This window comes from Armigeres subalbatus, unplaced genomic scaffold (genome assembly GCF_024139115.2).
Source record: "Armigeres subalbatus isolate Guangzhou_Male unplaced genomic scaffold, GZ_Asu_2 Contig297, whole genome shotgun sequence".
Classification (NCBI taxonomy): domain Eukaryota; kingdom Metazoa; phylum Arthropoda; class Insecta; order Diptera; family Culicidae; genus Armigeres; species Armigeres subalbatus.
Window position 1 is genome coordinate 519,498 of NW_026943038.1, and position 11,762 is coordinate 531,259.

At 41.7% G+C, this 11,762-nt stretch overlaps 1 pseudogene; it reads left to right on the forward strand.

Moving 5' to 3' along the window:
* The first annotated feature begins 7,900 nt into the window (after positions 1 to 7,900).
* On the forward strand, positions 7,901 to 10,238 carry LOC134203938 (ATP-binding cassette sub-family G member 1-like; annotated as a pseudogene).
* The last annotated feature ends 1,524 nt before the right edge of the window (positions 10,239 to 11,762 follow it).

Below are 11,762 nucleotides of genomic sequence, written 5' to 3' on the forward strand. Positions count from 1 at the left end.
AATAAAAAAAAATCATGCTTTCATGCGGAACTAAATTTGCTAAAAGCCGGACATAACGCCGTTGAATAACATCGGAAAATTATTGAATCTTTGATGTGTGGAATCTCAATATTATCGCATAGATGTTGATCTTTATTGCGGCGACATTGGAATACATAATCTTTTGCATTTGACAATCATATCGCAACCGATTATCAAGAGATTTTGAGGAAGGCCGAATATACATTGATTTAATTTTCATAAATTCATAAATAGCTTTGGGGACGGATTTTATTTTATCGTTTATCGACATTATTTTTGCGTATTTTTCCTAGTGTGCGATGGTTATGACTGGCTGAACAATGGTTGAAATAAAAATCTTGTACAGTTATTAACAAACTGTAGTTTGACAGATCGACTTATTGAATAAGAGTCCAATTATGATTCATATTCAGCAATGAGATTATTTTTGTTATGCATTGAGTGAGCCATATCTAACTAATGTGACCAGATATATTTTGTGCCAGCGCGGGACAAAATTGGTTAAATCCTTGTTTTTATTCAAAAATGTGCTTAAGTCAAAATTTTAAAATTTGATAAACCCCACTGGGATTCGCTTGGCCCTGGATAAATCACACAATCTCACCTCTCTTGTGAATGAATCTGTTCAACTTTTTACATCGGTGCGAGTTCCTGATGGTTAAACTTATTTGTATTGGTTGCATGATTCTTTTAGCTAACATTCAAAGTGATCGTATTATTCGTTTTATGCAATTGGGCAGAGCGCTCAAATTTGCTTAAAATGTCTACATCTTACTCAGGTTTTTTATTATTTCTCGCAAACTGACAGACGATTTATCATATTTTTTTTCATAAGCTTGAAACAGCAAAAGATACGAGCTACTTAAAAATCGTCGAACTTGCTCAGATTTCAAGTAAAGTTTTTACTGAAATATTAACAACATACGAACACGATGTGAGTTGAAATTGTTGAGCTAGGGGTCCTACATTCAGAGATCTTTAGCCAACTAACCTTTCAGAACTGTCAGAATCTGGGCCAAAGGACCATTGTTATTTTTTTATTATTCCTAGTTGTTGACTTCTACTGTAGTGTTGATTTTCGAGATTTTTCGGCAATGCAGTCTGATTTGTTAGAACATATTTTTAAATTTTGTCCAGCGTTTCGTCATCGGGTTCGATGTCTTCTTCCAGGAGAAACAAATTGATTGCTTTTTGTTAAGTATGATAGGCGTTCCGTAACAAAGAGCAAACCATTTTTCCTGAAGACATCGAACCCGATGTCGAAACGTTGGACAAATTTAAAATTTGTTCTAATAAATCAGACTGTATAGTCGAAAAATCTCGAAAATTTTTAAATGATTTCAGATCTTCACTTTAAAAGCATTGTTATTGTTGCAGATTGAGTAAAATATTCCTCAATAGCACGCTCAAACCTTCCATTTCATCCAATTGAATCTTTCCTCGTTCTTGTATCGATGAGGATTTGACTAGGATCCCTAGAATACACCAAAGCAGGCTTGTCAAAATTCCTCAAACTCGCGAGATTTTTGGACGCGAGATTTTAGAAACCGACAAACACGAGTTTTGAGTGAGCGCTTGTGTTGCCGCTCGGCATTGCACTACCACTGTTATAATTTTGTGGGAGACGGGAAGATACAAATGACGTTGATGATAATATGAGAAACCCTTCGAAAAACCTCTTTTCTGCGTCCAAATTATATTTCTTACATCTCAAATAAAATTATCATCAGTAACAAACAGAGTAGGAGAGAGCTAAACAAATTTGTTTAGCTCTTTCTTACTCTTTTTGTTACTGATGATAATTTTATTTAAAATATAAATATAATTTGACGCAGAAAAGAGGTTTGAACCACATGCGAGTGTGGCCGTGGCATTGGGTGAAAGACCACTCATCAAACCTCCGGAGCGATGTTTTGTATGTGACGAAAATCGAAAACCATTAATCAATATGATAAATTTTCAAAATCTTATAAGTTCTTGAAGAACGTTTACTAAATTACTGTTATTTATTAAATATTTCTTTATTTCGCGGGACATTGTTTTGAAATAAGTGAAACGCGGGACAAATGGCGAAAATGCGGGACTGTCCCGCGAAACGCGGGACGTCTGGTCACCTTATATCTAACAAATCAAGGATGGCGCAGATGACGACGTTACCGGCGGATGATCAAATGACAGCAGTTCGAGACCCGATTTAGGAAAATTTTAAAATGATTATATGAAAATAGCAATTGCTTCAAAATACGTTCATTGGTGATCTTACTGATGTTACCTTCTATGCGTTATTATTTTCGAAGTATTCTTATGTAGCTGAATTGAGGCTTAGTAAAATGCTTATTAAAGGTTTAACGAATCAGTTAATAAAGTTGTTTTTCAAAATTAGATGTTGTAGTTGTATAACTTCGCCAAAATTGTGTGAACAAAGCTTGAACAGAAGTTATGATAAGAAATAGTACAGACATAATTCAACACAGTGCTGAATTAAATCATCACACTGATGTTAGTTTAACTAGTGAATGTTTGTTGGGATGTTACAAATATGCGATCATGGGCAGGGCAGTCGCTCGCTCTTCTGCGCTCATCGCGTATAGGCTCGCTCCACATTATGATTCACAACCTTTGAATAGACTAAATTTTCTTGACCCTTTCGACTTTCAAAACTTGTGCTCCACTCATTTGCCGGTTGGTTAAAAAACTCATGCCAAAACCAAGTATTCAAAGTTCAGTGTCAAACACAGATAGGTCAATGAGTTTCTCACTTATGTATCACAATTAATTTCCACGCTTTTTCTGAGCAGGTAACTGGTGGTGGTAACTCAAATTCTATAAAATTAACAAAAGTTTTAAGTGATCGCGTGGAGTAGATAGGGCAAACGGTGCAAAAAACCTACTATAAATTATCCTTGGAAAGATATTTACATCTTCTGATCACACTAAGCAAGTTTTAAGCTCATGCATGAAAAAAAAAACGATTTACATAACCTGCTACTAAATACAGCTGATTTTTGAAAGCATCTACCTACAACATGTTTTTTTATCATTTTGATTAATTAATTCTTACAAAAAATGTGATCACATCATGCCAGAAATTATTAACAGAAAATGTTATGTATGATGCTACTTCAGGGTTACTGAAAGGCATCAATAATGAGCAGCAATCGATACCTGTATGCTGTATGAAGGGTGACCCCTTCTTCTCTTGCTTTATAGATCTTTGAGGGACCACTTATCGTCCACCTACCGGTCTGAAAATTTAAGGGGTTTCATTTTCAATTAATTCAAACATTTTCCAGCTACGAAACCATAAAATTTGCACTTTTGCAAGATAAGGGACGGTCTACTATCCATCCATCCTTACCCTTCCTCAGCATTCGAAATAACGTACCCAGGACCGATCTGTATTGTTATATTCTATTCAAGTTCTAAGATGCAGCTTTATCACTCAACAAAAATTATCTTGGTATCAATGTTCACTTATCTTATTTTCACTGACATGTAATGACCATGCTTTTCGTCATATAAATTATTGCCGATTTTAGCTGTTTACGCATATATATATGTAAGTCAAGCGCATTGAAACCCATCCATCGACTTCGATTCATTATGTTAGCAAACTGGTACTCATTGAATTACGAAAAAAAAAGTTCCCATGAATAATGCTTTGTTAAAATTATCAAATTTTTGATAATTATATCGTTAGTCCAGAAAACCATGGGCAAGGTTGATAGCCCGCATGGTAGGCCTACTTCACGGTGAATAATTTTTAGCGTCAACTTATCATCGAGGAAGCTTCTTTAACACAATATTAAATGGCTTGTAACTCCATCATCGTCGACGTTGTAAACAAGTAAACAGTAGATTTGTTGATGAAATTTGGGTTGGAAAAATAGGCTCGTTATAGATAAAACAATACAAACTGGATTTAATTAGACTTGTTTTGTTCCTAACGGAAAGTTAAATCAGAGAATCATTTTATTTGGGAACTGGTTCGAAACGCGAGTGATGCTCATTTGCGGGGATAAATATTCAAACTATTTTCTTGTAATTTATTCAGCATATTTGCGTCAGAATGTCTAAGTTCAGTCAACTTCATTACGTTCCAACGGATTTTCAGATTCATGGTGATACAGGAATAAAAATATAATGAAACATTGAATTTGACGAGTGATAGTTGAAAAAAGCAAACAAATTATTCTTTACATAGGGGAACTGTTCAGCACTTCGTCTCATAGCTGTTCCCCATGTTCATCCCATAAAAAATAGAGCTTACTTACTTATGGATCCTGTACACCTCCGGTGGTGCAAAGGGCCGACTTGAAAGATCTCCATCCTGAGCGATGCCCGGCTATCGCTTTAACCTGTTGCCAGGTTAGATTTCGGTCGACTTCTTTTATTTCTTTATTGAGGCTTCGCCGCCATGAGCCTCTGGGTCTGCCTCTGCTGCGATGTCCCGCTGGGTTCCAGTCTAATGCTTGCTTACAGATTTCGTTTCCGCCCCTACGTAGAGTGTGGCCGGCCCAGCCCCACTACCGGTCCCGAATTACTGTTGCTATCGGCCTCTGGTGGCAAGGACGATGGATCTCGTTGTTTGAGATCCAGTAATTCGGGCCACCAGGCCCGAATTATATACCGCAGGCATCTGTTAATGAACACCTGCAGCCGTTGAGTGTTCTGCACTGATACACACCATGTTTCGCTAGCGTATAACAGCACAGATTTCACGTTAGAGTTGAAAATTCGTATTTTGGTGCGTTCACTTATCTGCCTGTTTTTCCAGATATTTCTTAAACTCGCAAAGGCAGCCCTTGCTTTCTTGATCCGTGCGCCTATGTCGATCTTGGTACCGCCGTCTGACGCCATTTGGCTACCAAGATATTGGAAGCTTTCAACATTCTCCACTGGTTGCCCGGCTACTGTGAAACTGGAAGGAGTCACCGTGTTTACATCCAACGATTTGGTTTTGTTGACGTTGATGACTAAACCTGCCGAGGAGGAGCGATCGGCAAGGTCGTTGAGCTTACTCTACTGCATATCAGAGCGCCGTTGCGCGAGTAGTGCAACGTCATCCGCCAATTCGAAGTCGTTTAGGTGCTCCATGGTTATAGGCTGCCATAACAGCCCGCGGTTTGGTTCACGGTCAATCGCATCTACCAGAATCTCATCGATTACGATGAGGAACAGTAACAGTGATAGAATACATCCTTGCCTCACACCAGCTACGACCCGGATAGGGTCGGACAGGACCATTGTGCAGCACTCTACACGAAAAGGCCTCGTACTGTGCTTCGATGAGGCCGATGATTTTCTCAGGAACCCCTTGCATCTCAGGGCGCCCCACATATTCTCGTGATTGAGACGGTCGAAAGCTTTTTCATAGTCAATGAATACCAAGTAAAGGGACTCTTGGAATTCGTTGACCTGCTCCAAAATGATGCGGAGCGTGACAATATGGTCCACACAGGATCTTCCGGCACGGAATCCGGCTTGCTGCCGCCGGAGAGTCGCATCGATCTTCTCCTGAATCCGGGCTAGGATAATTTTGCACAGAACTTTGAGAACGGTACACAGCAACATAATGCCTCGCCAGTTATCGCATACAGTCAGGTCACCCTTTTGGGCACCTTCACTAAGATACCTTGCATCCAGTCGACCGGGAAAGTTGCGGTGTCCCAGATATTACGAAATAAACGATGCAGTAGTTGAGCGGATGTCATGGGGTCAGCTTTGAGCATCTCGGCTGATATGCGGTCGACCCCTGGGGCTTTATTCGATTTCATGCTTTGGATGGCTGTTTGAATCTCTAGCAGTGATGGAGCTTCGGTATTGACACGTGTTATACGTCGGATCCTAGGCAGATCATGCCGAGGTGGTGATGGCCTGGTTGGCACTTGAAAAAGTTGTTCGAAGTGCTCGAACCAGCGTTTCAGCTGGTCAGTTGGGTCGGTCAATAACTGATCATTCGCGTCTTTCACAGGCATCGTTGCATTCATCTTCGCCCCGCTTAAGCGTCGTGAGATATCGTAGAGGAGGCGAATGTCCCCGGTTGCGGCGGCTCTCTCTCCTTCGTCGGCCAGAGAGTCTGCCCACGCTCGCTTGTCCCGTCGACATGAGCGTTTTACTTCCTTCTCAAGAGCCGTGTATCGTTGACGGGCTAAGACTTTGGCTCCTCTGGTTTTCGATCGCTCTATCGCGACTTTGGCTTCCCTTCGCTCCTCTATCTTCCTCCAGGTCTCATCGGTGATCCATTGTTTTCTCTGGGTGCGTAGTTCGCCCAGATTGTTCTCGCTGGTGGTGATGAAGGCATTCTTGATGGCGGTCCATTGGTCTTCCACGCTGCCACCTTCCGGAATATCTGCAGCACGCGTCTCCAGCTCTTCAACGAAGGACCGTTTCACCGTGGCATCTTCCAGTCGGCGTGTGTTGAATCGTCGTCCAACTCTTTCCTCCTGCCGACGAATCCGCGCAATGCGCAGGCGTATTTCGCCGATGAGGAGGTGATGATCAGACGCGATATCGGCACTACGTTTATTCCGTACATCAAGAAGGCTCCGTTTCCATTTTCGGCTGATGCAGATGTGGTCGATTTGATTTTCTGTAAAGCCGTCACGGGAGACCCACGTGACCTTGTGAACCGGTCGATGAGGAAGAGCGATCCCCGATCACCATGTCGTTATTACCACAAAATTCTGCGAACAGCTCTCCGTTTTCGCTCATTTCTCCGAGACCATGGCGTCCCATAATGCGCTCATGGTTCGAGTTATCGGATCCGATCTTCGCATTGAAGTCGCCCAAACAGATCTTGATATCACCCTTCGGAATTCTATCTACGACGGCATTGAGTTGACTGTAGAAGTTCTCTTTGTCTTGCAGATCGGCAGCATCGGTTGGCGCATAACATTGGATTATAGTAAGGTTTCGGACCCGTGTTCTAAATCTGGCAACGATTATCCTTTCACTTATAGGTTCCCACTTCATAAGCGCAGAGTTTGCTGAGCGCTTAGTAGGAAGCCAACTCCGCGATGCCGGGGAGCGTGTTCACCTCGTAAACCAGAGTATAGCAGAACTTGTCCCGACGGCGTTCTGTGTTCTCCAAAGTTTGGCCAACGGACTTCACTCAGTCCCAGGATCTCAAGCTTCATGCAGCGTGCCTCATTGGCAAGTTGTGCCAATTTACCCTGCTGGGCTAGGGTTAAAACGTTCCATGTTCCTATTCGTGTCCGTTGTTTCGCGCTAAGAGTCGTCGCCGTAAAATCAGTCCGTATTCTTTCATTATCGGATTCTCGAACAAATTGGTGTTTCGGGAACAGTAGGTTGTTGGCCCAAGGTTCCCTATCCACCGGGATGGGGCTGCCATCTTAGGTATAGCTTCCGGGGAATAGCATTTCATACTCAGCCGCTGGATGCCAGAACAGACGCTGTTGGAGCCGCACCTCCTTGGTGGACAGACGCTCGATCAGTCGGGTCATATTTGTTTAAAGTCCCACCCAACACCAGGACTAGGCTAGTGCGCTTTGAGCGGCACACGGTCGCTTTGATAGGGCCTGCTTGGGGACACATGCAGCTTTTATAGAAGTTCAACAGAGCCCACTGTCGAACCCCACCACATCCTAGGCAGACCCCATAGTACGCACCCTCTCACTCTAGCTGATGTCAGAAGGACAACAGTGCCCAGGCTGCACTACCAGCTAAGTACGCAACCCTTAGCTGGCGGTCAATTGTCATCGGAAGACCCGTGGAAGCGTGAGTATTGGAACTTGTGAGGACCAGAGCTATGTTAGGCGCCCCTTCCCGGATGTCAACTCACCATTTCGCAGCCCAAAAAATAGAGCAATGAAAGGAAATTTGATTTGTTTCTTTTTTTTTGGGATTTTTTCAGCAGTGAGCACGCATATTTTAGCAAAAAGAAGCTAAGAGATTGATGCTCTAATTGTTTGGTTTGCGATGATATAATATATGTTCAGTGAGATGGAAAACGGAACAGTTCCCCTAAATGTATTTATTCTAGGTGATGAATAGTTGTTAAGCCGACCACACTGTATAAATGTTAAACATTAAATTTCCTTTCAGATGACTAGTTTTGTTTCACGATCCACCTGAAAGGTCAACCGTCATTACCCACAATGTGTGCCAACGACATCACCGAAGTGGCCATCCCCTTGATGGATGTCTCCACCACCGTGCTGACCTTCGAAAACCTCAACTACTCGGTCCACCAGGGGTCCAAATGCATTCTTCAAGACGTGTCCGGTTCGTTCCGTTCCGGCCGACTGGCGGCCATCATCGGACCTTCGGGAGCCGGTAAATCCTCGCTGATGAATGTTCTCAGCGGGTTCAAGTGAGTTGCGTTCAAAGTTCTTACATTCCACCATACCGATTCGTAATCACCCTGTCTGTTATCAATTACGTTTCAGGGTGAAAGGATTAAAGGGTAGAATTCTGGTGAACAACGAGAGCGTTGATCGTCGACGTTACCGGCAAATGGTTGCCTATAACCCGCAGGACGTGATGCTGTTACCGACCATCACTGTTACGGAGACCTTGCTCTATGCAGCCGACTTACGAATGCCATCCAGTGTGTCGCGGTTTCAGAAAACCAAAATAGTCAACGACATCATTGCGTTGCTGGGTTTAGAAAAGTGTGCCAATAACCAGACTCGCGTTCTTTCCGGTGGAGAGAAGAAACGACTATCGATCGGACAGGAATTGGTGTCCAATCCAAGGATAATGTTCTTTGACGAGCCCACCAGTGGACTGGACAGTGAATCGTCATATCAAATAGTGTCATATTTGAAAGACATGGCACGGCAAGGTCGATGCGTTATCAGTGTGGTGCATCAGCCTAATTCTGATCTGCTGGAATTGTTTGATGACGTTTATGTTGTTGCCGATGGGCAACGGCAGTATACAAAGGTCCGTTGGATGAGCTAACTCAAGCCTTCGCTGACGTGGGTTTGATTTGTCCACAGTATTACAATAGAGCTGACTTCGGTAATTTTTTTTTCAACCTAATTATTTAAATTATCTAAAAAATGAATCGATGTTTCCTATTTTTCAGTCATCAAAATGGCATCAAAATCATACTCTGAACCTGACAAGATTCACATGTTGAAGCAACGAATGAAAACAGCAACTATTCCAAATGGTATGCAAAAATGCAATCTCACTGCGACGTCACTCACGCGCGCACTGAGAACCACTTTATTTCCAGACTGATTATCATCTCTGTTTCACGCAGGTTACAACAACACCCAGCAGAACGGAAATCTTCAATCAAGGACTCTGGACGAGATTAATAACACCTCTCAGTATCCCATATCCCAGTGGCGTCAGTTTGCGATCCTAACGCGAAGAACTTTTCTGGGAACCATACGCAATTTCACGCTGACGGTGCTTCCGATTTCTTGGCGTTCTGTTCGGATTAATAGTCGGCACAGTTTATACAATATCGGAGATGACGGCGCTAAGGTGATTACGAACATTGCCTACATCATGCTGATTCTTCTGTTCACCATTTCAAATTCGATGACTGTTGTTTTGACATGTAAGTATCGAACTTGATCACCCAACCGATAGTTAACTTATAATTTTCTATCGTTTCATAGTCCCATTGGAGATGGCTGTATTCATCCGAATACAAGTCTAACTGCTACTCTCGGAGCCTACTTCTTTCGAAGATCGTTGCGGACTTCCGCTGATGATCGGAGGTGTTACCTGCTTTCATTTCATATCGTATTACATGACCGGCCAAATAAACGAAAATGATCGGATGTTAATGTTCTGGGGCATGTGCGTGATGATGGGTTGGTACGCACAAATCTACGGAATGCTCGGTGGTAGTCTGTTTCGATTGAGGTGAGCCCTTTTCTGGTACCTACCACGTTGATTCCGCTGCACTTTCAGTGGGTTCTTCATCCGGTACGATGAGCTGTTCGGTGTGTTCAAACCGTTGACGTACATCTCGGCGTTCAGATTTGCATTCGAGGGTGTCGATGGCGGCCTTGGATTCAGGAGGAGGATTTGAATTGCAGTGAGATGTTTTGCTACTATCGGAAAGCGAAAAGTTCTGAGATGCTGGACATGGAGAACAGTTGTATTTGGGTGGATTTTGGGGAATGGTGGTTATCATTCTAGCATTGCATATTTTACTGTTTCAGCTTGCGCTCAAAGGTACGATGAAGTGTTCTTCAAAAACATTATTCAGATTAGAAATAGGATAGTACTTAAAACAGTTTTAAATGTGGTTATACATGTATAAATCAACCGTTAGACTGTTTCTCTCCTCCAAGATGCCTTTAAAAATTCTGATTATGTGATAGAACTAATGTCAGTGAATATATTGTGAAATAAACGAATAGCTATTCTAATAACCTGTTTCTTACCTTTCTGAAAGAATCATCACTGAAGATGTCTTCAATATCTTTGTTATTAACTTTTATTCTTCTAGTATAAAGCATTCTTATTTTGATAAGAAAACACGTAGCATGATGCCAATAATTTTATATTTTAAATCAAATCAATTTTTGTGACGTGGGACGTCTGGAATTTCTATACAGTGTACAGTGCGATTACGAAAATTGAAAAGTGTTAGGAAAATATGATAGATTTTTAGCATAGCAGTTTCTGAATGGATTTTCAATTTTCAATCATTCGATTAAGAAAGTGTCAACGCTTCAATTTCAAAGTTATCTCATTGTTGGGCAACTATAATGATCTGAATCTTTCCCAACTCGAACTCTCAAACTCTTCCAACCCGCCAACAAATCCGACAGAATTAAGGTGAAGAACCGAAGTAGATGACGGAATGGAACGGATAGCAACGGAGCGATCTTTCAGCATTGCTTTCACTAAAAGGAACTAAAACGGAATTACTCATATTCTTCCTCAAAATTCATGGGATTAATTTGTTTCGAGTTGAACTCATATTGGAATTGGTACGGAAATGGAAATGTTTATCTAGATCATGGCCATGTCTACACTAGTCACATACCTGCAGGTTTTCTTCTCGTCGACTTGCTGGGCTTCGCCGGTACGATGGCGGCGAACCGGTTCGGAATGATGGCGTCGAATCTGTCGTGGCGATGGCGCGAAGCTGTCCTTAACGATGGCGGCGACAGAAGAATCGCCTAGTTGCAGGTAAGCATATGCGGTATTTCGAAAATTTCGTTTTAGGGCATTCAACGAAATTCGCGGAATTCGCGGAATTTTAGTATGACGAAATCTGATTTTCTGATTTCGTTTCGTATCGTTAAATTAAAAAAAATCGACAGAAAAATCATTATTTTAAAGAAATTAAACGAATTTTGAAATTAATTTTAATAATTCCAATATGTATATATATCATAAAATTCGGCTGCGCGCTGAATAAAACCATAAATTTATTCAATATTTCATACATGATTTCTTTCACTGAACCTCACTACCGTCGTCGGGGTGACAATGGGTCAAATGGGGTGAGAATAAGCTCTACGACCTTCAGAGTCCTGGCTGCCGTGAGAACGTGACCCATTCTCACCCCAGACCCACAATACGTACGTAATACAATTCTGTATCTTCAGCAGAAACGCATTTACCATTTGTTTATTTAAATAATATTGTTCAGTGGAGTATAAATAATTTGTAGATCTCATCGTTTTGGTATGCTATATTTTTATTTAAATTAACTGAGTTGTGTATGAAGTATGTAATGATTATAAGGCGTTTGTTTGATTTGCGAAATAATCCTCACTGGACTACTGAGTGTT